We start from the raw sequence: 27340 nt of genomic DNA, 5'->3' as shown, positions 1-27340 counted from the left end.
CCCTCAAGTGCTTCACGCCATGGGGGTCCGATACTAAGCGCATCAAAGGAGGAAAGAGCTCACAGGCTGACACACACCGGACTTAATCATTCACGGATCTGGGATCGGCTGGAGCCCATCGTGGCGGAGAACGGTACCTTGGGCAGCGTCTGAAAGACTTGTGAGTAAAAACACCTGGTCCCCTTTGTTTCCTGTAGTCCCACATCTAGTCTTCTTATGTGGCCCACTCACTGGGCCTTCACTGACTCCTTCCAGAAAAAATTGTCTATTTCCCTGTCAGCTGACTCCTCTCATGGTGGGCTAGCCCAAGTCTTAACTGCTTCTGCCCCTGCAGTGTGTTGCTGGGCAGACTTAACTGTCTCTGATCCTGCGGTCTGTTGCTGGGCAGACTTAACTGTCTCTGACCCTGCAGTCTGATGCTGGGCAGACTTAACTGTCTTTGACCCTGCAGTCTGTTGCTGGGCAGACTTAACTGTCTTTGACCCTGCAGTCTGTTACTGGACAGACTTAACCTTTCCCCAAATTCTATGGAAACATTATAATACCTTACCTACACTGCTACGCTGAACAGATTTTATCTTAAATTATTAAAACTTATCTCTATTACGTATTACATTAGTTTACACTTTTTCCTAATACACGTTCACTACATTATACACACTGCTACATGTGATATGGTACTTTTTCTTACACCACCACATCCTACATTATACACTATGCATTACACCATGATATACTTTACCTCAGGAACATTACAATACAATAGAATTCACATAGCACATCACAATATTTACAAAGACATACGGCACTGTTCACACTACATAACATAACAATACGTTGATACGACTGGTGCCTTCAGAGGCAGGAACGCAACAGCCACAGTCCAACAATACCGGAATACCTCCCCCCCAAGTCTGTAGTGTTGGAGATGTAAGAAAGGAAAGTTTTTTTCAGCTCACCCGTAGTATTATTTCACCTGGCTCCAGGACCCAGAACGGTGCAGGGATATGAATTCCGTGTTCAGGAATATAAAGCAGCAAGTAGTGGAAATTCCTTTCCTGATCCAGCAACACGTCCGAGATAGATGTGAATTAAAAATTCATTTTATTGAAAAATTGTTAAAAACACCAATCATCAGAATGACATCCAAAAAAATTTTTTCTTTAAAAAGAAAGCGTCTTACGCGTTTCTGGCCATTGTGGCCCTTAGTCATAGACATATGTTACCCAAATGAAACACATAATATATAGAAGAAAAAAAAAACAAAAAAAAAAAAAAAAACACACCTCTTCACTTCCCAGAATGCTACATCCGGTCAAACATACACAGGTTAACCCAATTATGTCAGTAAGGCAGCAGCCTAATACATTGCAAAAAGGAGATCTTCCTGAATCAATTTAACCCTTTGGGATGTGCCAAATACAATTCATTAAATTCCATAAGATCCCATACAGGAAAAATTTATATCCATTAATCTCCATGGATTGACACTTTTCAAAGAAATGGATCAATTATGAATAATGATTACAAGCATAAGCATACCTGTATGCAATAAATACCGAAAGCATTCAGAACAATAATCAACATATCAATATATATACATTAAATCACTTTTGATATTCATGCCCATTGGCATGCAGGTATTGTATGTCAAAATCCACCTGGCTTGGAGATGTCCAGTCCCCATCACAATTTACACCTAAAGGCCCCGTCACACGCAACGACATATCTAACGATATATTGCAGGGGTCACGGATTCCGTGACGCACATCCAGCATCGTTAGCGATGTTGTTGCGTGTGAAACCAACAAGCGACCGTCAATGATGGAAAATACTCACCAAATCGTCTATCATTGACACCTCGTTAATTTTCAAAAAATCGTTGATTGTAGAGCTCTCAGGTTGTTCGTCGTTCCCGAGGCAGCACACATCACTACGTGTGACACCTCGGGAACGACGAACTACAGCTTACCTGCGGCCGCTGGCAATGTGGAAGGAAGGAGGTGGGCGGGATGTTACGGCCGCTCATCACCTCCACCTCCGCTTCTATTGGGCGGCCGCTTAGTGACGCCGCTGTGACGCCGCACAAACCACCCCCTTAGAAAGGCCACAGCGACGTCGCTAGGCAGGTAAGTCCGTGTGACGGCTCCGAACGATATTGTGCGCCACAGGCAGCGATTTGCCCGTGACGCGCAAACGACGGGGGCGGGTACGCTCACTAGCAATATCGCTAGCGATAACCCTGCGTGTGACGGGGCCTTAACTCTCCAAGATCCCTACATTTGCCCATTTTCCCGGCTTCTAACACTTCAGCTTGCAGACCTGATTGTTCACTTGCTTCCCGACATGTCCGGACCGGTGTCACCGGATAACGTATGAGCTGCAGTGATAGTTATTGGGCTTTCCAATGAGTTATTACAGATGTGAATTAACTTTCCACAAGTTTCTCCGCCGGAGAATGAGCCTTCGGGTCACTCTGTAAAATCTGAGACGTCTGCAATTTATGAACGTTTTCCCGGCATAAATAGGCTTCGCTCTACATTGCACCGAGTTGAGGCTCCAGCATTAAAATGCATTGCTTAGCAACAAATATTGTATTTTGTTGATGTTTTTGACACAAAATAATAAATCATTCCTTCCGACCATTTCTACTTTTATACCTTGGTGAACTGAAAGCGTCTGCCAAAGCGTAAGTGCTGCGATCAGTCCGTCTGAGAAGTTCTACGAGAAGGAGACAAATTAAAACAAATGTTGGTGAAGGAGGACGAGGTCCTGAAATTGAAAGATTGTAACTTTCCAACAACTCCGTGAAAGTTTTAGCGTAGAATGTCAGAGGATTTATAAGGAAACATGAACTGTAAAAAAAAAATAAAAAAATAATGGAAATTCAATATCATTCAGTGCTGGGGATTGAGCAATAAAATAAAGGGTCTGAGATTAAAAAAAAGTCTGCTGTTTTAAATTTTCCGGTATAGCGCCACTCATGGAGTGTGTGGAGTACTACAAATGAAACCTAATCAACTGAACTAGAAGACAGAGTGTAGTACCAGACCCCACCTGTACATAGGAGTGGCGCTGTTTCTGTTAGAAAATGGAGATGTGGCGCCCCTGACCTGGTCAGGCACCACTGAGTACTGCACCCATGCTGGGGACAGTACAATACAGGTAATCCAGAAGGCTGACCGAGGTGTGACTACACAGGCGCATAGTGATCAGGTCTCACACATGTACCTATGAGAGGACCCCTGGGGATCCCAGGAGGGGGAAAAGCCTTCACCTTCACTGGAATAGTGGAGGGGGCCAAAAGCCTCCATCTCCTCTCAAGGGGTGTGGTAAGAGAATCTGGTTGCTAGGTGGCGTAGGCAGGCACAAAAGGGAAAAGAGAAGGAGGAGTAAAGAGTCTGCAGCAGAGTGTGGAGGAGTGAGGAGCAGGAAAGTGAAGCTCTGACAGGAGCAGCAGTGAAGGTCCCAGATGTGAGCCGGTTCAGAGCAGAGTCCAGGGAGCTCCGAGGAGAGCTGACCCCTTCCCCTGGGCTGCTGTAGTCTGACAGCGTCCGCACAGTGGCTACCGACGGGGGAGAACGGTCACCTAGGAGTGCTACCCGAAACCCATCTCCAGCTAGAGAGAGAGCACAGAGTGGGAAGTAAGGAGACTGCTAGGGAGAACCAGGCCCAAACGGGCGGCAGATCCCGGAGTGGGGATAGATCCACCTTTCCCTGCTAAACCTGCCGGTGTGGGGCCCTCAAAGCCCACACCACAACACCACAAAAGCCGCAGCCACGTAGCCACAGTTAGGGCCCATAGCTCACAGGAGGCAAGCAGCTGGAGTGAGCTGGTCCAGGCCACAAGCAAACGGCAAACGAAGGGGAGTGAGGCTTCAGCAACTTCCCTGGGTGACCCCCATAGGGACTAAAAGTCGGGGTTACCCCAAACCACCAAGGGCTAAGGAAGGCGAGTTGGTAGTCACCATCAGAAGTCAGCCTGAAGGATACCTGGTTCCCGCCTGGTTCATCCCAGCTACGCCCGGGTTACTCACCCTGCCACCTGAAGTGAGTAAAAAAACCCTGAAAGACATTCTGCCTGTGTGGAGTTATTCTGCGCCTTGTGGTTCTACGCACCTACAGAGGGCCCTGGGGCTTGCCTCACTCTCAGGAGGCTATTCCAACTAACTGCACTCACCATCAGCCCCAGGCGTCCCTCAACCTGCAGTGGCGGTCCCTACTGGCCGCAATACTGAGAGTGGCGTCACGACAAGAAGAAGATCTCCTACCTGTGACAGGATCCAGCCGAGTGGAGTCCCTGAAGGTAATGCACCGACACTGCACCTGTGGGGCTTCACATCGACAGCTCCAAAAAAAGACTTTTCTCTACTCATATGGTCTTAAATTCTCTAGATGATGAAGATAGGTCATCAATGTTAACCTTTTACCAACATTGGACGTACTAGATCATGTCGGTGTAATTACCTCCGGCTGCTGCGGTGAGCCGGCGGTGATCCCCGCACGTGTCTACTGATTTAAACAACAGACATGTGTGCCTCGCAGGCGCAGGTGGATCCGCGATCTACCCGTGCCTGTTAACTAGTGATGAGCGAGTACTAAAAAGCTCGGGTGCTCGAGGCTCGGGCCGAGCATTCCAAGATACTCGTGTACTCAGCCCGAGCACCGAGCCCAATGTTATCCTATGGGAGACCCGAGTATTATTCTGAAATGCCCCCGGCAGCATGTAGAAACCATAAAACTGTAAATTAAAACAAAAAAGGTGCGTTTGTGTGTAAGCGTGCATATATATATACACGCGGAGTGGAGTGCGGGAGGGGCCGTAGCCGAGCGGGGAAGTGTCGGGCTAAAGGCACGGTCATGCTGTGAGGGCCGGCCAATCACTGCAATTCCACAAGTAACAGGGCTGTGGCATTGCAGTGGTCTGCCAGCCAATCCCTGCATAAGGGCTGGCTCTAAAAAGAGCGCCAACATGCAGGAATGAAGACCACGAGTACAGCACGAGTATCGCGAAATTACTCGGTCCCCGCCGAGTAGCCCGAGTACAGTGATACTCGTGCGAGTACCGAGTAGTGACAAGCATACTCGCTCAACACTACTGTTAACGCCATAGATCGCACTGTCAAAATGTGATAGCACGATGTAAATCACCTTACCCCGCCACCATCTGAGGCCTCATGACGCAGTCACGTGGAACCGATAGTTAATATGGTAGTGATGGTTCATGTGATCACTCCTATTACTATCATGATGTAGTTCCTGTTACAGCTGTCAGAGCAGCTATAACAGTAGAGCAGCATTTCTACTGATCAGAGCTGTGCTGCTCTGATCAACAGAAATGAATCAGCGATCGGACTGCTGATCCTTATAGTTCCCTAGTAGACTAGTAAAATTAAAAAAAAAGTTAAAAAACCTAAATGTTAAAAATCAACCCGCATCCACCCCATTGAAAATTAAAGGGTTAAAAAAATGTAAAAAAAAATAAAAAAAATATATATATCTATATATATCTATATAGATATACAGTATATATATATTTATATATATATATATATATATATATATATATATATATATATATATATATATACACATACATATTTGGTATTGTTGTTTTTAAGAAATGCCTGATCTATCAAAATATAAAATCACCTGATTGGTAAACAGTGTAGTGAGAAAAATATTCCAAATGCCAAAATTACATTTTTTGGTCATACAAATTTTGCGCAAAATGCAATAACAGGAGATCAAAATGTAGCATCTGTACAAAAATAGTCAGCTCGAGACACAAAAAATAAGCAGTCACTGAACCATAGGTCCCAAAAAATGAGAACACAACCGACACAACCGGTAGAGTAAAATGGCGCAAAAGTTGTGCCACTTTTTTGAGATAAACTTCTGATTTTTTTTAACCCCTTAGGTAAAAGTAAACCTATACATGTTTGGTGTCTATGAACTCGTACCTACCTGAGGCATCACACCAACACATCAGTTTTACCATATAGTGAGCACAGTGAATGAAATATCTCAAAAGCAATCATGCAGTCACACTTTTTTGCAATTTTTCAGCACTTACAATTTTGTTTGCCTTTTTCCAGTACACTATATGGTAAAACTCATGGTTTCTTTAAAAGTACAACTCGACCCACAAAAAACAAGCCCTCATATGGCAAGAGTTATGGAAAAATAAAAACGTTGCGGCTCTTCGAAGAAGGTGAACAGAAAACAAAAACGGAAAATCGGCTGGGGATGAAGGGGTTGAAACCCAAATGCAAAAATAATTTTTAGCCTTAAATACATGTATTTAATTAGTAGTAGTAATAATAATAACAACAAAATAATAATAATTCTAATAATAATACTAATAACAACATAATAATAAAGTATTTATTATTATTATTATTATTAATAATAATAATAATAATAATAATAATAATAATAATAATAATAATAGTAGTACAAAAATAATAATAAAAAATAGTCAATAAAAAGTGAACAACCCTATTAAACAGCGTAATATGGAAGGTAGTAGTTGTCATAGTCCCTTCCACTACTTTTGGAATACCATAAAAAATGAGTAGCAAGCAAAGAAAATCCCTTCCAGGACTTATTATAAATAATTGTCACCCTAAGGCAATGATAAAGAAAGAGTAATATCAAGGTCCGACAGATGTGTCCAACCTTCTCATAAATGATCTTCAGTTTCTTAAGAAAAATACTCAGTATCGTAACATATTACCAAAACCCTGAATAGCCTAAAAATCACAATACAACCAGTCCTGATGACCTATAGAAATATTATGTATTTATAAGAATAATAAAGTCCTTTTTGTAAGGCCACACGGTTTCGCTACATATAATATCATAAACATCTCTCAACAGAGTATCGTGAAATCATGTTTTCATTTTTCAAATCTGGCTTTATCTTACCACTTATCTTGGGTTATGGCAGTCAAAAAGAAAAGTAGGTAAGGACACAATTGTAGGTTGCATCGTGAAAATTGTAGGTCCCAAAGTCAAACTTGTAGGTCCTCATCTAAGGTTGTAGGTCCCAAAGTGGAATTTGAAGGTTCCAATGTAAGCTTGTAGGTCCCAAAGTTACATTTGAAGGCCCTAATGTAAGATTGTATGGCCCAAAGTCATAGTTGTAGGTCCTCATGTAAGACTGTAGGCCCCAAAGTGACATTTGAAGGTCCGAATGTAAGGTTGTAGGTCTCAAAGTAAAAATTTGAATGGCCTAAAGTAAAATTATAGGTCCCAAAGTCAAATTTGTAGGTTCTACTGTAAGATTGTAGGTCTCAAACTTACATTTGTAGGTCCTAATGTAATATTGTGGGTCTCAAAGATACATTTGAAGGTCCTAATTTAAGACTGTAGGTTCCAAAGTTATATTCGTAGATCCTAATGTAAGATTTAAGGTTCCAAAGTTACATTAGAAGGTCCTAATGCAAGGTCACAGGTTCAAAAGTCAAATTTGTAAGTCCAAATGTAAGACTGTAGGTTCCAAAGTTACATTGTAGGTCCTAATGTAAAACTGTAGGTCCAAAAGTCAAATTTGAAGGTCCTACTATAAGATTGCAGGCCAAAAATTCAAATTAGGAGGTCCTAATGTAAGATTTTAGGTCCAAAAGTCAAATTTGAAGGTTTTAATGTAAGATTGTAGGTCCAAAAGTCAAATTTGAAGGTCCTAATGTAAGACTGTAGGTCCCAAAGTTATATTTGTAGGTCCTAATATAAGATTGTAGGTGCAAAAGTTAAAGTTGAAGGTGTTAATGTAAGATTGTAGGTCCTAAAATCACATTTGAAGGTCCTAATACAAGGTTGTAGATCCTAACATTATATTTGTAGGGCCTAATGTAAGACTGTAGGTCCAAAAGTCATATTTGTGGGTCCTAATGTAAGATTGGAGGTCCCAAAGTCATATTTTGTATGTCCTAATGTAAGATAATGGGCCCCAAAGTAAAATTTGTATGTTCTACTGGAGATTGTAGTTCTCAAATTTACATTAGTAGGTCCTAATGTAATATTGTAGATCTCAAAGTTACATTTGAAGGTCCTAATTTAAGACTGTAGGTTCCAAAGTTACATTTGTAGGTCCTAATGTAAAACTGTAGGTCCAAAAGTCAAATTTGAAGGTCCTGCTATAAGATTGCAGGCCACAAATTCAAATTAGTAGGTCCTAATGTAAGATTTTAGGTCCAAAAGTCAAATTTGAAGGTTTTAATGTAAGATTGTAGGTCCAAAAGTCAAATTTGAAGGTCCTAATGTAAGACTGTAGGTCCCAAAGTTATATTTGTAGGTCCTAATATAAGATTGTAGGTGCAAAAGTTAAAGTTGAAGGTGTAAATGTAAGAGTGTAGGTCCTAAAATCACATTTGAAGGTCCTAATACAAGGTTGTAGATCCTAACATTATATTTGTAGGGCCTAATGTAAGACTGTAGGTCCAAAAGTCATATTTGTGGGTCCTAATGTAAGATTGGAGGTCCCAAAGTCATATTTTGTATGTCCTAATGTAAGATAATGGGTCCCAAAGTAAAATTTGTATGTTCTACTGGAGATTGTAGTTCTCAAATTTACATTAGTAGGTCCTAATGTAATATTGTAGATCTCAAAGTTACATTTGAAGGTCCTAATTTAAGACTGTAGGTTCCAAAGTTACATTTGTAGGTCCTAATGTAAAACTGTAGGTCCAAAAGTCAAATTTGAAGGTCCTGCTATAAGATTGCAGGCCACAAATTCAAATTAGTAGGTCCTAATGTAAGATTTTAGGTCCAAAAGTCAAATTTGAAGGTTTTAATGTAAGATTGTAGGTCCAAAAGTCAAATTTGAAGGTCCTAATGTAAGACTGTAGGTCCCAAAGTTATATTTGTAGGTCCTAATATAAGTGTTACGGTTGCTGCGAGCACTGGAGACTATGTCCAGATTTCTTGCTACTGCACATGTGCGAGCGCTGGAGACTAAGTCCAGATTTCTTGCTACTGCACATGTGCGAGCGCTGGAGACTAAGTCCAGATTTCTTGCTACTGCACATGTGCGAGCGCCGGAGACTAAGTCCAATCTTGGAGCCATTGCACATGTGCGGGTGACATCATTGCTGACACGAAGTCACATGTCTCTGACACCTTCTATGCCGATTGGTCGCTGGTCATGTGCTTTTGACGTCTTGCTTGGTGATAGGCCAGCATGACGTCACTCCTGTCGTTCTGGCAGCGGATTGGCTCTGGTGTCCTCCATCTTGGATGAGGCACAGAGTCTATATAAGACCCTGACACACGCCGCATGGTGCTCAGTCCTCTTGGTTCATGCATATGAGTAGACGCTCTGTGCGCGTTCCTCTAGGCATTCCTCTGTCTATGCTAGGTGAGCGCTACCGGCAGGGTAGCGTTCTTATACCTTACAGCTTCGGCTGCTGTCCGTATCCTTTTCTCTTAGGGGAGCGGACATAGGCAGGTGCCTGAGGCACATGGTCTGGCTGGGCCTTGTGATTCTACTCGTAGGTGGACGTTGCCGCTAGGGTAACGTTCCTTATACTGCGTCTGGCAGTTGTTCGTATCCTCGCACACTAGGGGAGCGAACAGAGGTAGGAGCTTTGTGCGGCTTACGCTGCTGTTCGTCTCTTTTGCACCACTAGAAGAGCGGACCTAGGTAGGTGCCATTTCGCACACATTGCCTTTGTCTCTGTGATTATTAACAGAGATCATTCCACACACCCTCCAAGTAAGGGAGGAATTGCTTTACTTACTTATTATATCCTTCTGTGAGTTAACAGAGGTATTGCACTCTGCCATAGTCTGCAGCAGAGTCTTTGCACGGTGGACCCTGACTGTCTGATACTCCTTTCAGTTATTATCAGACAGCCCCCCGTAACAATAAGATTGTAGGTGCAAAAGTTAAAGTTGAAGGTGTAAATGTAAGATTGTAGGTCCTAAAATCACATTTGAAGGTCCTAATACAAGGTTGTAGATCCTAACATTATATTTGTAGGGCCTAATGTAAGACTGTAGGTCCAAAAGTCATATTTGTGGGTCCTAATGTAAGATTGGAGGTCCCAAAGTCATACTTTGTATGTCCTAATGTAAGATAATGGGCCACAAAGTAAAATTTGTAGGTTCTACTGTGAGATTGTAGGTCCCAACGTCACATTTGAAGGTCCTAATGTCAGATTTTAGGTCCCAATATAAAATTTGTAATGAGACCATGAAAGTTAGTAGTCTCTATGAACTAGGAATTACTTCAGTTACCGGGAAGCAGGAATATCGGCTCCATCTCTGGAGGACAAGTTTTGATCAAGACATCTTTTATTAGTCAAAACAAACCAATGATCAGAAGACAAAACGACCCAAAATAGCTTGGACCTGAAATGACATTTAAGAGTTTTTGGAAACGTATCAGTTTCATATTTTGATGGGAGAAAGTTCATTCCATCAATCAGAGAAGCAACTAATAAATGTTTAATTATCCATGATTGATCTCAGGAATGACCAGAGCCAGGAGACAGCAGAACTTGTCATCCTTGCATTAAAGTCACATCTTGGCAGTCAGGAGGACGAGGACCGCGACATTTCCAGATACAGACTCAGAATCAATTTGATACATTTTAAGGAGGTGAAGAGGATTAGAAAAACATGACTTTAGCCCCTCTGAAAAAGCACCATATCTGATTTTTTGGCTGGGTCTGGTATTGTGGCTCATTCATACACTTCTCTTGAACAAGGGTCCACTTCTTTTGAAAAAAAGTGGCCATGTTACTCTTATGCTGGACAATTCCTTTAAGTATTGCAGCATTGTTCACTCATCACTAGTTACGAGTACCGAGCACCTGAGCATGGTAGTGCCCGCTCATCACTAGTTACAAGTACAGAGCACCCGAGCATGGTAGTGCCCGCTCATCACTAGTTACAAGTACAGAGCACCCGAGCATGGTAGTGCCCGCTCATCACTAGTTACGAGTACCGAGCACCTGAGCATGGTAGTGCCCACTCATCACTAGTTACGAGTACCGAGCACCTGAGCATGGTAGTGCCCACTCATCACTAGTTACGAGTACCGAGCATCTGAGCATGGTAGTGCCCGCTCATCACTAGTTACAAGTACAGAGCACCTGAGCATGGTAGTGCCCGCTCATCACTAGTTACGAGTACGGAGCACCTGAGCATGGTAGTGCCCACTCATCACTAGTTACGAGTACCGAGCACCTGAGCATGGTAGTGCCCACTCATCACTAGTTACGAGTACCGAGCACCTGAGCATGGTAGTGCCCACTCATCACTAGTTACGAGTACCGAGCATCTGAGCATGGTAGTGCCCGCTCATCACTAGTTACAAGTACAGAGCACCCGAGCATGGTAGTGCCCGCTCATCACTAGTTACGAGTACGGAGCACCTGAGCATGGTAGTGCCCACTCATCACTAGTTACGAGTACCGAGCACCTGAGCATGGTAGTGCCCGCTCATCACTAGTTACGAGTACTGAGCACCCGAGCATGGTAGTGCCCGCTCATCACTAGTTACGAGTACAGAGCACCCGAGCATGGTAGTGCCCGCTCATCACTAGTTACGAGTACAGAGCACCAGAGCATGGTAGTGCCCGCTCATCACTAGTTACGAGTACAGAGCACCAGAGCATGGTAGTGCCCGCTCATCACTAGTTACGAGTACCGAGCACCTGAGCATGGTAGTGCCCGCTCATCACTAGTTACGAGTACCGAGCACCCGAGCATGGTAGTGCCCACTCATCACTAGTTACGAGTACAGAGCACCAGAGCATGGTAGTGCTCGCTCATCACTAGTTACGAGTACCGAGCACCTGAGCATGGTAGTGCCCGCTCATCACTAGTTACGAGTACTGAGCACCTGAGCATGGTAGTGCCCGCTCATCACTAGCTACGAGTACTGAGCACCCGAGCATGGTAGTGCCCGCTCATCACTAGTTACAAGTACAGAGCACCCGAGCATGGTAGTGCCCGCTCATCACTAGTTACGAGTACTGAGTACCCGAGCATGGTAGTGCCCGCTCATCACTAGTTACAAGTACTGAGCACCCGAGCATGGTAGTGCCCGCTCATCACTAGTTACAAGTACTGAGCACCCAAGCATGGTAGTGCCCACTCATCACTAGTTACAAGTACTGAGCAGCTGAGCATGGTAGTGCCCGTGTGGCGCCCCTGAGGCTTCCGTCGCCACAGGTCATTGCACCCCATCCAGCGGTGTGATGCCCCATTCTGAGAGAGGAAGAGAGTGAACTCCGGTCCCCTGGTAAATCCACACTACACCCATTGTTAGGTACATACTGGGACCAGGGAAAGTGGCAGTTGCCCCCCCATGCTGCATGCTGGGAGGAGACATAAGACCCATCCCTGCTCCCATAGGGTGGTAGCTTAGCAACTGGGGAGGTGGGAGGAGCCATCTGAGAGCAGACACAAAGAGGAAGGTCAAGTTTAGTTAGTCTACCTCAGGGAGTGAGAGAGGCAGCATGTAGTTGGAGAAGAAGAACGAGAGAAAGGAGGGAGGAGGAGGCCTGCTGGAGGCAGGCAAGGAGGAAAGAAAGAAAGAAAGAAAGAAAGAAAGAAAGAAAGAAAGAAAGAAAGAAAGAAGGAAAGAAAGCTCCAAGTCAGACAGGAGCAGAGAACCAGAAGGAGACGCTTCCTGGTGAAGATCCTGGGACCCAGAGGTCCAGGTGACACCACGTAGGAGACAGAAGGAGTCGCAGGGCCACGGGTAGTCCTAGAGGTACCACGAGCAGTCCTAGAGGTACCACGGAGAGGTCCTAGAGGCGCCACGGGTAGTTGTAGGCTACGGTGGCCTGTTCCGCAGTAACATCGGTGGAGAGACCAAGCTGCAACAGGGGACGGTCCCTAGAGACTGGAGGAGTGCAAAATCATCTCCAAACAGTAAAAACCGAGGCCCAGGGAAGGTTGTAGACTCCCAGGGCCAGAACCCATAGCAGACTTCCAGAAAAGGGGCAATCAGCCGACAGGTAACCCCCCAGCCTGGAGGCTGTAGTGGAGGCCAAGCCAGGTCCATCCTAACAAAGGCAAGGCTAAGGGAGACAGCAGAAGAAAGAGACACTAAGAGAAGGGCACCGGCTTTTACTCTCTGAATCACCCAGAAACGGCGGAGGTCCCTGACAGTGGTCCCAGCAGTCCAAGGGTCCTACAGAGCTCTGACAAGAATTGTGAGTAAAAGAACTTGAACTGCACCCTTGGAGTGGTCTCTGTTATTTCAGCTGCATAGACATTCACAAGCACCAACTGTGCCCCGGGCATTGCTCCACCTGTGGGGAGCAGTACCACCATTGCTGCCAACACATCATCCCGGTGGCCTCACACAGCAGCGGCGGCTTAATAGCCGCATACCACAGGTGGCGTCACGAACACAACCTTTATTCAGCAAGCCACATAGTTTACTGACACCCACCAGGGCCACGGAGCCGGGCCCAGCCACCACTGACTACCACCGGACTAGTCCGGCCCGGTACCGGGTGTCCCATAGCCCCGGGGTGGGCGAGTTAACTTTGGCGTCACGAACAGGATTTCGTGCCCGGTCACACCAGGTACTGTGCGCCTGAAGAATCGTGAAAAAGCCTGTGTTGTACTGAGAGACTGCCGCCATTGAAGTCGCTGAGCGCGGGAAGAAGGGGGGCGTGCAAGAAGAAAGGGCGCAAAGAGAAGCCCCGCCCCCTTGTCCAAGAAAAGAGCGCGAAGCGGTGCCCGCCAGAGAAGGTGGAAGAAGAAGAAATGGCGACCAGATAAGCTGGCCGGCTGGCAGAGTCTAAATGCCAGACCAGCAGATAAAGAAAATGTACCTGATAGTAAGCGGAGCGGTGCCGGCCGTGATGGGCTGGGCGCCAGTCTGGCGCCAGTTGCTAGTGCAGCCTCTGGCCCCGCCTCCGAGAAGGGAAAGGGAGCAGCCGAGTGGCGTGGTCGAGCACTCGAGCAGTGTTCCAGGCAGCATTCCCCAGGTCGGTAGCATGGCGGAGGAGCTGCAGCAAGGTGCACCAGGGACCGGAAGAGTGGATCCCGAGCTGGACCTGCTGAGAGAAGAAATGCGAGTCCTGGCCCGGAGGCTGAGTAGTGTGGAAGTGGAAGCGGACCGGCAGAAAGAAACGCCGAGGGTGCCGGAGGATCTGGAGCGGTGGATGGATGCCGCGGAGCGGAAGCAGGGTGAGCAACCAGATACCCCGTCCAGTCCGGACCCAGGGCCCCGCCACGCGCCCCCGCTTAGCCCCTTCACTGACCCCCTGGCCTTCCCAGTCTACCCCGCGGACGCCCGGTGGGGCACCGGAGGCCTGCCTGAGACCCCTGCAGACGGAGCCTGGGGAGGGGTGGACCCGGAACAACTAGCGGGCCCCCTGCCGAGTCCCCCTGTGAGCCTCCTGGGAATGGCATCCCCGGGAGTGAATTGGGACGCAGCGCCCATTGAAAGCAGGGGACTGCAGCGGCCGCTGCTCCCCAAGGAAACTCCCCTGGCCAGCGAGCTGACGTGCCGGAGGCTGGTGGTAGAGTACCAGAGGGAGCGGGAACTCCGGGAGGAGAAACGGAGGGCCCGAGAAGCCGCTAATCTGGCCTCCAAAGAAGAGGTCAGGAAGGCCCTGAAGGGATCCGAGGGCCCGGTGCGACGGGGCCTAGTAGTGGACTTCCGACAAGCTGGTGGCTGGGGCTTCATCTGGGAGCCCGGTCTGGGCAAGGACGTGTTTGTGGCCCAGAGAGACATCGAGGAGCACCTGCCCAGAGGCCACCCAGGGCGCGATGCCAAGCCGGGTGATGTGGTGGAGTATACACGGCTGATGGGGGACCGTGGATGGTACGCGCTGCATGTACATATCCTGCGGGAAGAAGCGGCCCCAGAAGAACCAGAGTGGCGCCGCACAATGCAAGAGCGCAGCATCTCCCCTAGCAGCAGCACCACCTCAAGGCAGACCCAGGCCACAGAACTAAGCAGAGGTCCTGCAACAGCCACGCAAGAAACGCAGACCCGAATTTCCATGGCGTGTGTGATGCAGGGAGCCCGGCCAAAGCAGGGCCCTAGAGACCACAGCAACAGCCCCCTGCAGACAAGCAGCCCTCTGCAGCAACGCCGTGCGACACCTGCAAGCAGCCCCACTCCAATCCAGGCTGCAGAACAGCGCAGAAGGTCAGGGACCAGCGCCCAGGGGACCCAGACGATGATATCGTCGGCATACCTGCTGCCAGGAGCAATGCCGGAGTGGGACCCTCGCATCTACCCTCGTGAGTGAGATGAAGAGATGCTGAACTGTATATAGCCCCTGTCTGCCCCTCATTCTTTTTGAAGAAGTCCCTTGTGTTTTGCCCCTCATTCTTTTCGAAGATGACACCCTATCCTGCTGTACTGCCCCTAATGCTTTTTGAAGACGTCACCCCCCATGTTTATGTGTTACCGGGCCACTGAACTGGAATGTGGGCCCCGGTGGAAGTGTATGTGTCTTATGTAACCAGGCCATTGGACTTAATGGCTGGTTGATTTTGTCCCATTGTTGATTGAAAGAAACGAACTGTCGGGCTACTGGACTTGTTGTAGCCAAAATGTAATTAGTTGCACCTGTTGTGCCCCCTACCAGAATTAAGGGGAATGTGCCCAAACCGTGCAATGAACTGGAAGTGCACACATAGTTTTCTTTATAAGAAGTTTGCAACGTTCAAGAATTTGTGCCTCCCATAAAGGGAAGAAATGTTTTATTGTTTTATGTTTTGCATAACAAAAATGTTTTTGCAGTTCTTCCACATGTTTTTGTTTTTCAGCCCGAGGACGTGCTGGGATTTGCTGTGGGGGAGTGTGGCGCCCCTGAGGCTTCCGTCGCCACAGGTCATTGCACCCCATCCAGCGGTGTGATGCCCCATTCTGAGAGAGGAAGAGAGTGAACTCCGGTCCCCTGGTAAATCCACACTACACCCATTGTTAGGTACATACTGGGACCAGGGAAAGTGGCAGTTGCCCCCCCATGCTGCATGCTGGGAGGAGACATAAGACCCATCCCTGCTCCCATAGGGTGGTAGCTTAGCAACTGGGGAGGTGGGAGGAGCCATCTGAGAGCAGACACAAAGAGGAAGGTCAAGTTTAGTTAGTCTACCTCAGGGAGTGAGAGAGGCAGCATGTAGTTGGAGAAGAAGAACGAGAGAAAGGAGGGAGGAGGAGGCCTGCTGGAGGCAGGCAAGGAGGAAAGAAAGAAAGAAAGAAAGAAGGAAAGAAAGCTCCAAGTCAGACAGGAGCAGATAAACAGAAGGAGACGCTTCCTGGTGAAGATCCTGGGACCCAGAGGTCCAGGTGACACCATGTAGGAGACAGAAGGAGTCGCAGGGCCACGGGTAGTCCTAGAGGTACCACGAGCAGTCCTAGAGGTACCACGGAGAGGTCCTAGAGGCGCCACGGGTAGTTGTAGGCTACGGTGGCCTGTTCCGCAGTAACATCGGTGGAGAGACCAAGCTGCAACAGGGGACGGTCCCTAGAGACTGGAGGAGTGCAAAATCATCTCCAAACAGTAAAAACTGAGGCCCAGGGAAGGTTGTAGACTCCCAGGGCCAGAACCCATAGCAGACTTCCAGAAAAGGGGCAATCAGCCGACAGGTGACCCCCCAGCCTGGAGGCTGTAGTGGAGGCCAAGCCAGGTCCATCCTAACAAAGGCAAGGCTAAGGAAGACAGCAGAAGAAAGAGACACTAAGAGAAGGGTACCGGCTTTCACTCTCAGAATCACCCAGAAACGGCGGAGGTCCCTGACGGTGGTCCCAGCAGTCCAAGGGTCCTACAGAGCTCTGACAAGAATTGTGAGTAAAAGAACTTGAACTGCACCCTTGGAGTGGTCTCTGTTATTTCAGCTGCATAGACATTCACAAGCACCAACTGTGCCCCGGGCATTGCTCCACCTGTGGGGAGCAGTACTACCATTGCTGCCAACACATCATCCCGGTGGCCTCACACAGCAGCGGCGGCTTAATAGCCGCATACCACAGGTGGCGTCACGAACACAACCTTTATTCAGCAAGCCACATAGTTTACTGACACCCACCAGGGCCACGGAGCCGGGCCCAGCCACCACTGACTACCACCGGACTAGTCCGGCCCGGTACCGGGTGTCCCATAGCCCTGGGGTGGGCGAGTCACCCGCTCATCACTAGTTATGAGTACCGAGCACCCGAGCATGGTAGTGCCCGCTCATCACTAGTTACCAGTACTGAGCACCCGAGCATGGTAGTGCTCGCTCATCACTAGTTACGAATACTGAGCACCTGAGCATGGTAGTGCCCGCTCATCACTACCTGAGCATGGTAGTGTTCGCTCATTACTAGTTACGAGTACCAAGCACCAGAGCATGGTAGTGCCCGCTTATCCCTAGTTACGAGTACCGAGCACCCGAGCATGGTAGTGCTCACTCATCCCTATTTACGAGTACAAAGCACCTGAGCATGGTAGTGCCCACTCATCACTAGTTACAAGTACTGAGAATCCGAGCATGGTAGTGCTCGCTCATCACTAGTTACAAGTACTGAGAATCCGAGCAAGGTAGTGCCCGCTCATCACTAGTTATGAGTACCGAGCACAAGAACATGGTAGTGCTCATTCATCACTAATCAGGAGGATCAGAGACAATGAGACTTATACAGTATATTCCCTTTGGGGACAACTCATTTAGCATAGGTTTTTTTTTTAAACTAACCCCTTCCTTTCTTACTTTAGACTTGACTGCGTCCCTCCATCGCCAATAACTGCTGCAGTCTTCCCTCTGATACCTCAACATTGCCGGATATGGCTCCATAACATAAGTTGTCTTTTCCATTTTCACTATCTTTCTGTCCCTGTTTAGTGTGTTGATTTTCGGAGTCCGGGGCAGTTATCGAATAACATAGACTAAGTCTTCCGGCTTAGGCTTATCTACTGTAATGTCACCATACACCATACCAATAACGAAATGATGAGTTTCTTGTATGGTCAACCTAATTTAAAGGAGATTTATGGATTTGTGGAAGGCACAGATGAAATGAGGTCGCCTTAGCCTGTGGAACGGGTAAAATAATAACAGGGACTTATGAAAAGTGGAACAATATGTAACGTTACCATGTGTCTGACGTTCAAAGACCGGTCCCAAGTCTAAATCCAGGAGCCGGGGTCACATTATCAGATTGAGTTCAGGTAAAGAAATGACGGAGTTTGCTTCTCATTTCAAAATCGACTCCGAGAGTCTTTCATTGAAGCCCATAGGTCACCTCTGGGCAGTGCGAAAAAAAATCCACTTCTTTACAATCTTCCCAGGTAGATAAATGGAAGACTTAAGACCCCGGAGCTGTCGTAGGCTTTGCCATAACAAGTGAGCCGAACAGATGTAATAAAATCTCATCTCTGTCTGTGGAGCTTAACTTCCATAGGTCATCGCTGATCATTCCTCCGAGACTTCAGCCGGTATATAACTTTAACGCCTCTGGCGACTTTGATGGGGGAAAAAATACATCACCCGGTAGGAGCGACAGCGGTGTGTAAAGGAGGGCTGAGACTTTGATGCTGAAATAAAGGATTGCATTCTTCACTGAATATACCTGGCGCGTCATAAGCCTGAAACAGAACACAGGCGTGCAAGTCCCAAGAGAAAAATCTATGATCTCCACGTCAGATGGATCTGTTGAGAAATCGGAGAACTCTAGGTCAAAACATCTGAATGACAGTAGGGTTGGGCAATAGATAGCGGTAGGGAAGAACCGGCCAACTGGATTGTTATGGGAAATTTTGGAGCATCTAAGCTGGTATAGTGATGGTGGGCTCCAATAGTCTGGTCCTAGTTGGAGATGACTGTGGAACAATCATTGACCACAAGGGTAGACGGTAGGAGGACAAGTTCACATACCAGTCTTTTGAAACTAATTTTCAAAGTGTAAAGGCCGCTTTACACGCTGCGATATCATGACCGATATCGCTAGTGTGGGCACCCGCACCCAACGGTTGCGCGACATGGGCAAATCGCACAACATCGCCCGGACTCGTCACACGCACTTACCTGCCTAGCGACGTCGCTGTGACCGGCGAACCGCCTCATTTCTAAGAGGGCAGTTCGTTCAGCGTCACAGCGACGTCACAGCTGCGTCACTGAACCGCCGCCCAATAGAAGCGGAGGGGCAGAGATGAGCGGGATGTAACATCCCACTCACCTTCTTCCTTCCGCATTGCGGGCGGGAGGCAGGTAAGGAGAGCTTCCTCCTTCCTGCGGTGTCGCACGTACCGATGTGTGCTGCCGCAGGAACGAGGAACAACATATGTTACTGCTGCAGCAACGATATTTGAGAATGGACCCCCATGTCACCGATGAGCGATTTTGCACGTTTTTGCGACGATGCAAAATTGCTCAAAGGAGTCACACGCAACGGCATCGCTTAAGCAACCGGATGTGCGTCACAAATTCCGTGACCCCAACGAGATCGCTTGAGCGATGTCGCAGCGTGAAAAGCGGTCTTTACAGTCTTGCAGCGCTGGGGTCCTGGGTTCAAATCCACCAAGGACAACATCTGCAAGGAGTTTGTATGTTCTCCCCCGTGTTTGCGTTGGTTTCCTCCGGGGTCTCCAGTTTCCACCCACACTCCAAAGACATACAGATAGGGACACTAGATTGTGAGCCTCAATGGGGACAGTGTTCCTGATGTATGTAAAGTGCTGCGGAATATGTTAGCGCTATATAAAAATAAAGATTTGATTTGATTTAACGCCTGCCTGGATGCACAGACTCAGATGGGCTGTAAAGGACAGGCTAGAGGGACGCCACTCACCAAGCAGGACCCCCAGAACCCTGAAACCCTTTAACCCCTATACAGGGATTTGGAACTACACAGGGCCCTGGAGATCACTACCTGTGGATGGCTGCAGTCCGATGAGAGTAGTCATCAGGCAGGGTCAAACCAGGAATTGCGGAACAGGGACAGAATCGGCAGACAAGGACGTAATTAGAAAACGTAGCAGAGGTCAAATCCGGATCGGGCAGAGAGGTATAAAAACAGCAGGCAGAAGGGTAGTCAGAAAACACGCAGAAGTCAGCACACAGGAATCACAAAACAGAATAGGGCGGACCAGGAGCCAGGAAATCAGAACTATCTCTGGCAGAGGTCAGCAGACAGGAGGGGAACTAAGAAGGGTGTGGTGTCTTCCCATTGGCTGTAGCTGAACGCTGGCAACTTCAGGTGGAAGATACACGCCACCCACAGTCAGCCAGCGGTACTGCAGATCTGAAGATAACCCAGCCCAGTGGATGATCGGAGCCTGCGCCCACCGGTGCCGCTGGCATCGACTCCTCTCCGATCACCAGCACCATCCACGGCAGGAACACGGCATCACCTGCCGATCGGAGCAGAAGTTGTTGGAGCAAACTCCGGCGGTGACGTAACACAAAGTTGTTCTTTTGTAATCTACTGTATTTTATAGACCAGTTCCTCGTGATTTTCAAGATCTCTACCTTCTGTGAATAAATGGGAATCTCCAATGGTTACAACCAAAGGATGACAATCTGTCCTGGTCATGTGATGGACACAGCAAAGTAATCCGAGATCTCTCAATAGGCAGGGCACTCACGTCGGCCATTTCTATTACCGTGGCAAACCGTCATCCTCCAGAATTATAGGGTCCTATTAAAGTCAAGCAGAGACCTAGCAAACCACAAAAACTGGAAACCCAAGATATAGAGATATGAAAATTGTATACTGATAACTAGAAAATGGAGATGTCTTTGCAGAACATAACTGGCACGGGTGTGTCATGGGTGACAGACGGTCATGTGTTTTCGGGCTCTAGAAAATTACAGCGCTTGGCTGACTCCCTCCCTCTCATTGTTCCTGCTGTCAGTATTCATTGGTATAGATAGCTTTCCTGCTGGATTCATCTTTCCCCATTGTGGACCCAGCAGGAGCTCACCTTCCACCCAGCTTCTGATCATAAGTATTCTCTTGGTGCTTAAATACCCCTTCCTTCCTTGGACTGGTGCTGGGGATTTTTTCAGGTTCCTTCAAGCCTTGGTTGCAAGCAGGTGGCTTGTACTCCTCTGTGATATTGTTGCTGAAAACGTGGCTGAACATCCATCTGAGTCATCTGTGGATAAGTAGTTCATGCTTTTCCTCCTGTGTGTCCTTGTGTCTTCTATAGTGTTTAGTGGGGTTGATGGAGCGTTCATCTCATCCGTTCCCTATTTAGAGTGCAGCACTAGGGATACTTAGGGTCATTATTCAGCTCGGCGCATAGGTAAGGAACCTTTCTAGAGTAGTGAGGGACCCCAGGGTCCGGTAGTAGGTTCGGTCAGGGTTTACCATCTTCCCTTTCACTAGAAACAGGGTTTTCCATCCCCTCCCTTGTGTTGTGAGCTTGGTACTTCCCTTTACCTACCGTGACAATAACATGGTTCATGTTAGTGGAAAGTTAAGGTAGACTCAACTTGTCTTGAAGATGCTTTTTCTGTCACCCAAGAGTGTTTCTTCCTGCAAAGTACGATGGTATTGTTTAGGCACTGTATGGTGGTATTGTTTGGGAACTGTATGGTGGTATTGTTTGGGCACTGTATGGTGGTATTGTTTGGGCACTGTATGGTGGTATTGTTTGGGCACTGTTTGCTGGTATTGTTTGGGCACTGTATGGTGGTATTGTTTGGGCACTGTATGGTGGTATTGTCTGGGCACTGTATGGTGGTGATGTTTGGGCACTGTATGGTGGTATTGTCTGGGCACTGTATGGCGGTATTGTCTGGGCACTGTATGGTGGTATTGTTTGGGCACTCTTTGCTGGTATTGTTTGGGCACTGTATGGTGGTATTGTTTGGGCACTGTATGGTGGTATTGTTTGGGCACTGTATGATGATATTGTATATACACTGGATGGGAGTATTGCTAAGACACTGTATAGGGGTTTTGCTTGGGCACTATATGGTAGTATTGCTTAGACACTTTATAGTGGTATTGCTTAGACACTGTAGGGTGATATTGTTTATGCACTATATGCTGGTATTGCTTAGGCACTGTATAGTATTATTGTTTGGGCACTATATGCTGTATTTTTTTGGGCACTGTATGGTGGTATTTTTGGGCACTGTATGGTGGTATTGTTTGGGCACTGTTTGCTGGTATTGTTTGGGCACTATAAGATGGCATTCTTTGGGCACTGTACGGTTTGGGCACTATATGGTGGTATTCTTTTGGCACTGTATAGTGGTATTGTTTGTGCACTGTATGGTGGTATTTTTTGGGTATTGTCCCCATATAGAAACAAAGGACACTTTCTGGAATAATGTAAAGATATTCACGAGGACACACCGTCACCAGGATGCACCACCTTTGCTCTTGGAGATCAATCCACTTCAACGTTCTTATCATAAAGTCCATTTATCAATGACTCGTGGATCATCAATACATTGAATTTTCCTGAAGACCTTTGAAGTGGTTGGGGATTCTTCAGAATCCCAGAAGAGATGCAGAAGGCAGCGCTTCCTGACAGCATGTCACCCTTGTGACTACTATACTGGATATCTAATCTTGAAGCAAGACAACTTGTATTTCGGAAGTTCCTCTGCCTGATCGCTAGATTGACAAAACTTCCCTCAAAGGAAAGCCAATGTAATTCACATTGATTCTTCAACCACGCAAATGACTCCTGACCTTCAATGGGAGTAAAAAAAAGTGTTCCTGTCATCTTGGTGTTTAAGAAGACGCCTGTCACAGGTGTGTCACGTATTACAGAAAGTCTTGTGGTTTCTGGCAATAGAAGGTCACAGCGTTTGGCTGCGTAGAATGCTCCCTGACTTTCCATTGTTCCTGCTGTCAGTATTCATTGGTATAGATGGCTTTCCTGCTGGATTCATCTCTTTCCCTTTTAGACCCAGCAGGAGCTCGCCTTCCACCCAGCTGCTTATTATCAGTATTCCCTTGGTGCTTATGTCGCGGGCGGGCAGGGGACGCTGCGCTCACCACGCTCGGGTCCGGCCGCTGCTGCTGCTGCTTGGTGGCTCGAGCGGCGGGCCGGATCCAGGGACTCGAGCGGCGCTCCTCGCCCGTGAGTGAAAAGGGGATGGTTTGGTTTGGGGATGTTGTCCGTGACGCCACCCACGGTTGTGGTGAAGTTGGTGACACCACCGCTGCTCTGGACGGGGATCCCGGGAGCGATGACAGGGAGCAGCTGAGATGTTTCTCTCCCCTCCGTGGGTAGGGGGATTTGGTGGTCCCGGGGCCCGATGATGGTGACTGGAAGGTGGATGGCGAGGTTTGGTGAGGTGCAGGGTCGCAGGAGGGCAGCGCGGTGCCAGACGGCACAATGTTACTCACTCAGCCAATGATGTAGACGGAGTCTCTGGTAAAACAAACGGCTGGATGGACGGGTCCCACAGACGGCTGCGGTGTTTTTCCTGACCCCATATTGGTAGTGTAAGTCCTTTCCTGCACCTTCTTGTACGCTCTTCCTGCACTCCGGTTTCCAGCTGGCTCCCCGGTTCGGTACCGGACGGGCCACCACCCTGTCCCGGCTACCTACGGTTCCACCAGACTGTCTTCCCGGCTCCCGCAGACGGCTACTACCGTCTGCCTGACTGGCTACATGAGGGCCCTAGGCTCCAACCTAGGCCCCAGTCTGCTTCTGCCTCTCTGCAGACCTCCTCTCTCTTCCTCTGCCTGGACTTGTCTCTCTTGTTTCCTGCCTCAGACCAGCTAGACTCCTCGGTGGGCGTGTCCACCTGCCTGACTCCGCCCACCTGGTGTGTCTGTCTGAACCCGAGGGAGGAAATCAGGTCTCACTGGAGATGACTGCTGTGACCTGCTGGGGGTGGGGGTGTGTGTGTGTTGTTACCTGTGGCCCCTGGCTAGTCCAGGGCGCCACACTTAAATACCCCTTCCTTCCTTTGGACTGTGCTGGTGATATTTTCTGTTCCTTCAAGCTGAGGTTCCAAGCAGGTGGCTTGTACTGCTCTGTGGTATCACTGCTGAAAGCTCTGCTGAACTTCTACCCAAGTCATCAACGATAAGTAGTTCATGCTTTTCCCCCAGTGTGTCCCCCTTGTGTTTTCTATAGTGTTTGGTGGGGTTGATGAAGAGCTCATCCCATCTGTCCCTATTTAAGGTCCAGAACTAGGGATACCTAGGGTCAGGTATCCAGCTTGGCACATAGGTGCGGAACCTATCTAGGGTGGTGAGGGACCCCAGTGACCAGGAGTAGGTTTGGTCAAGGGTCACCATCTTCCCTCTCCCGTTGACACAGGGTTTCCCTTCCCTTTGGTCATGCGCTTGGTACCTAGTGTGATAACCCCATGACACAAGCTAACTATGGCATTTGTGCCTAGAAGCTTCTAGCTTTGCTTCTGCCCCATCGTCCATGTGTTATGTGGACTTCACTTTGACACAACTTCTTCTTGCCTCGTCAACAATTATTTCTTGGATTCTGTTTTTCCGAAATACACTGATTCTTCATTTCCTCGTGAAGGTTTTTCCGTGAAAACTACTTATAGGGTCATAGAATACATGTATTCCCGTAACACCAAAGAGCCATAAAGTCTAGAGCCCCACGGTATCTACAGATTCCTCCTGATGGTCTCTATGTCCAGGGCTTCCACCGGCCTCATCATCTATATTGATGTTTTCGGAAGTCTACAGCCCACCAGATATTTTTATGATATACGTAAGTGCTTCGTAAATCAGTCCCGAGAGCCGGAGACCACGGAGCAGAAATCCCTCTGACACTGGTTTCATTTCTGTAATGGTTGATAAATGACACCGATTCTCACTACAGCTCCGGAGAATTTTTAAAGGATGACACGGAGCCATTGGGGACATTAGACGACAGGTTCAGGATCTGTAGAAACTCCCAAATTAGATTTTATTTCTGTCTGAAAGAGGCCAAAATGTCTCCAATAAGGAAGTGGGCGATTGTCTTCAACCGGTGCCTCTCGTCTAAATGGGTTGTTGATGGGTCGGCTTAATCAGATGGACAGACTGTGTGATATTGTGTGTGGAGACATCATAGAGTGATGATGGGGATCTCCGTGTGTCTATCGATCTCTGGGTAAGTGCCTGAGCTTGCAGATTGAAGACGGTCCTCCTGACCTTTGCACTCTCTGCAGAAGGAGAAGAAAACTCATTAATATTCATCCCAAGATGCAGCCTGGACTTGACAGGATCCCATGTTGCTAGGTCGGTATAATGGAGCACCGGTGGCTCCTGCTCTCGGCCGTTTCATCTGTTTCCAAGGATTGTTATCCCCACGGCTGCAACGTCTCAAGACGCAACCTCAGTGTGGACACAGATGATAAATATATATATTATACATAGGACACAGATCATACATGGACTATATAGAGGACACAGATGAGATATATATATATATATATATACAGAATATATATATATATATATATATATATATATATATATATATATATATATATATATATATATATATATATATATTATAGGCAAGACGCAGGGTATATATATATATATTAGTATTTATATATAGTATTTATATATATATATATATGTACACACATACATATACACACACATACATATATATATAAACACACAGTATATATACACTACATACATGACGCAGATGATAGAGATACTGTATCTACCTGTATCAATCGCTCATTCTTATTTGTTGGCTACAACTGTTAATCTATAAAACAATGTCAATCTGTTGAAACCCTTAGTTTCCATCCCTCTCTATAAACACACATCTGCAGGTTTTTCCCTCCGCTCTCTATACAGACACATCTGCAGGTTTTTCCCTCCGCTCTCTATACAGACACATCTGCAGGTTTTTCCCTCCGCTCTCTATATAGACACATCTGCAGGTTTTTCCCTCCGCTTTCTATAGTGACACATTTGCAGATTTTTCCCTCTGCTCTCTATACAGACACATCTGCAGGTTTTTCCCTCCGCTCTCTATACAGACACATCTGCAGGTTTTTCCCTCCGCTCTCTATACAGACACATCTGCAGGTTTTTCCCTCCGCTCTCTATACAGACACATCTGCAGGTTTTGCCCTCCGCTCTCTATATAGACACATCTGCAGGTTTTTCCCTCCGCTCTCTATACAGACACATTTGCAGATTTTTCCCTCTGCTCTCTATACAGACACATCTGCAGGTTTTTCCCTCCGCTCTCTATACAGACACATCTGCAGGGTTTTCCCTCCGCTCTCTATACAGACACATCTGCAGGTTTTTCCCTCCTCTCTCTATAGTGACACATTTGCAGATTTTTCCCTCTGCTCTCTATACAGACACATCTGCAGGTTTTTCCCTCCGCTCTCTATACAGACACATCTGCAGGTTTTTCCCTCCGCTCTCTATACAGACACATCTGGAGGTTTTTCCCTCCGCTCTCTATAAAGATAAAGACACATCTGCAGGTTTTTCTCACTATCTGACATGAAATCAGAATAAACCTTTCCTGTTTTAGGCCAATTAGAAACCAAAATTACTTATATTTGCCAAATGCCAGAATAATGAGAGAGAGAATATTTTAAGGCATTTTTATTACTTACTGACAGAACTGGTGTAACTGAGCCATGTTTGTGGGTTGCCGCTCGCACCGGCCTTTTCAGCTTTGCCCATAAATTTTCAATAGGATTGAGATCAGGGCTTTGTGATGGCCACTCCAAAACATTGACTTTGTTATCCTTAAGTCACTTTGTAACCAGTTTGGCAGTAGCTTCAGGTCATTCATTGTACATTTGGAAGACCCATTTCCGCCCAGGCTTTAACTTCCTGGCTGATGTCTTGAGATGTTCTTCAGTATTACCACATAATCTTTTTTCCTCATGATGCCATCTATTTTGTGAAGTGCCCCAGTCCCTCCTGCAGCAAAACAACCCCACAAGATGATGCTGCTACCTATGTGTTTCACAGTTGGGATGGTGTTTTTAGGCTTAAAAGCTTCTCCCTTTTTCCTCCAAACATAACGATGGTCATTTTGGCCAAACAGTTCAGTTTTAGTTTCGTCACACCACAGGATGTCTCCAAAAATTAAGGCCTTTGTTCCTGTGTGCATTTACAAACATTAATCTGGCTTTTCTATGTTTCTTTTGGAGTAATGGCTTCTTCCTGGCAGAGCGGCCTTTCAACCCATGGTGATACAGTACTCGTTTCACTGTGGATAATGACACAATCTTACCAGCTTCCGCCAGCATCTTCACAAGGTCTTTTGCTTTTGTTCTTGGGTTGATATGCACATGTCTGACCAAAGCATGTTCATCTCTGGTACACAGAACCGTCTCCTTCCTGAGCAGTATGATGGCTGGACATTCCCATCTTGTTTGTACTTGTGTATAATTGTTTGTACAGATGAACGAGGCACCTTCAGGTATCTGGAAATTGCACCCA

At 47.1% G+C, this 27340-nt stretch overlaps 1 protein-coding gene across 1 annotated transcript in view; it reads left to right on the top strand.

The window, feature by feature from the left end:
• The window catches only part of DCC (DCC netrin 1 receptor), a 1217792-nt gene that overhangs the window by 374639 nt on the left and 815813 nt on the right, over positions 1 to 27340 (top strand). The window lies entirely within an intron of this gene.

Source organism: Anomaloglossus baeobatrachus, chromosome 1 (genome assembly GCF_048569485.1).
Source record: "Anomaloglossus baeobatrachus isolate aAnoBae1 chromosome 1, aAnoBae1.hap1, whole genome shotgun sequence".
In the NCBI taxonomy this organism is placed as follows: Eukaryota; Metazoa; Chordata; class Amphibia; order Anura; family Aromobatidae; genus Anomaloglossus; species Anomaloglossus baeobatrachus.
The sequence above is the reverse complement of the archived record's forward strand: the minus strand, read 5'-3'. Positions and strand labels throughout refer to the sequence as shown.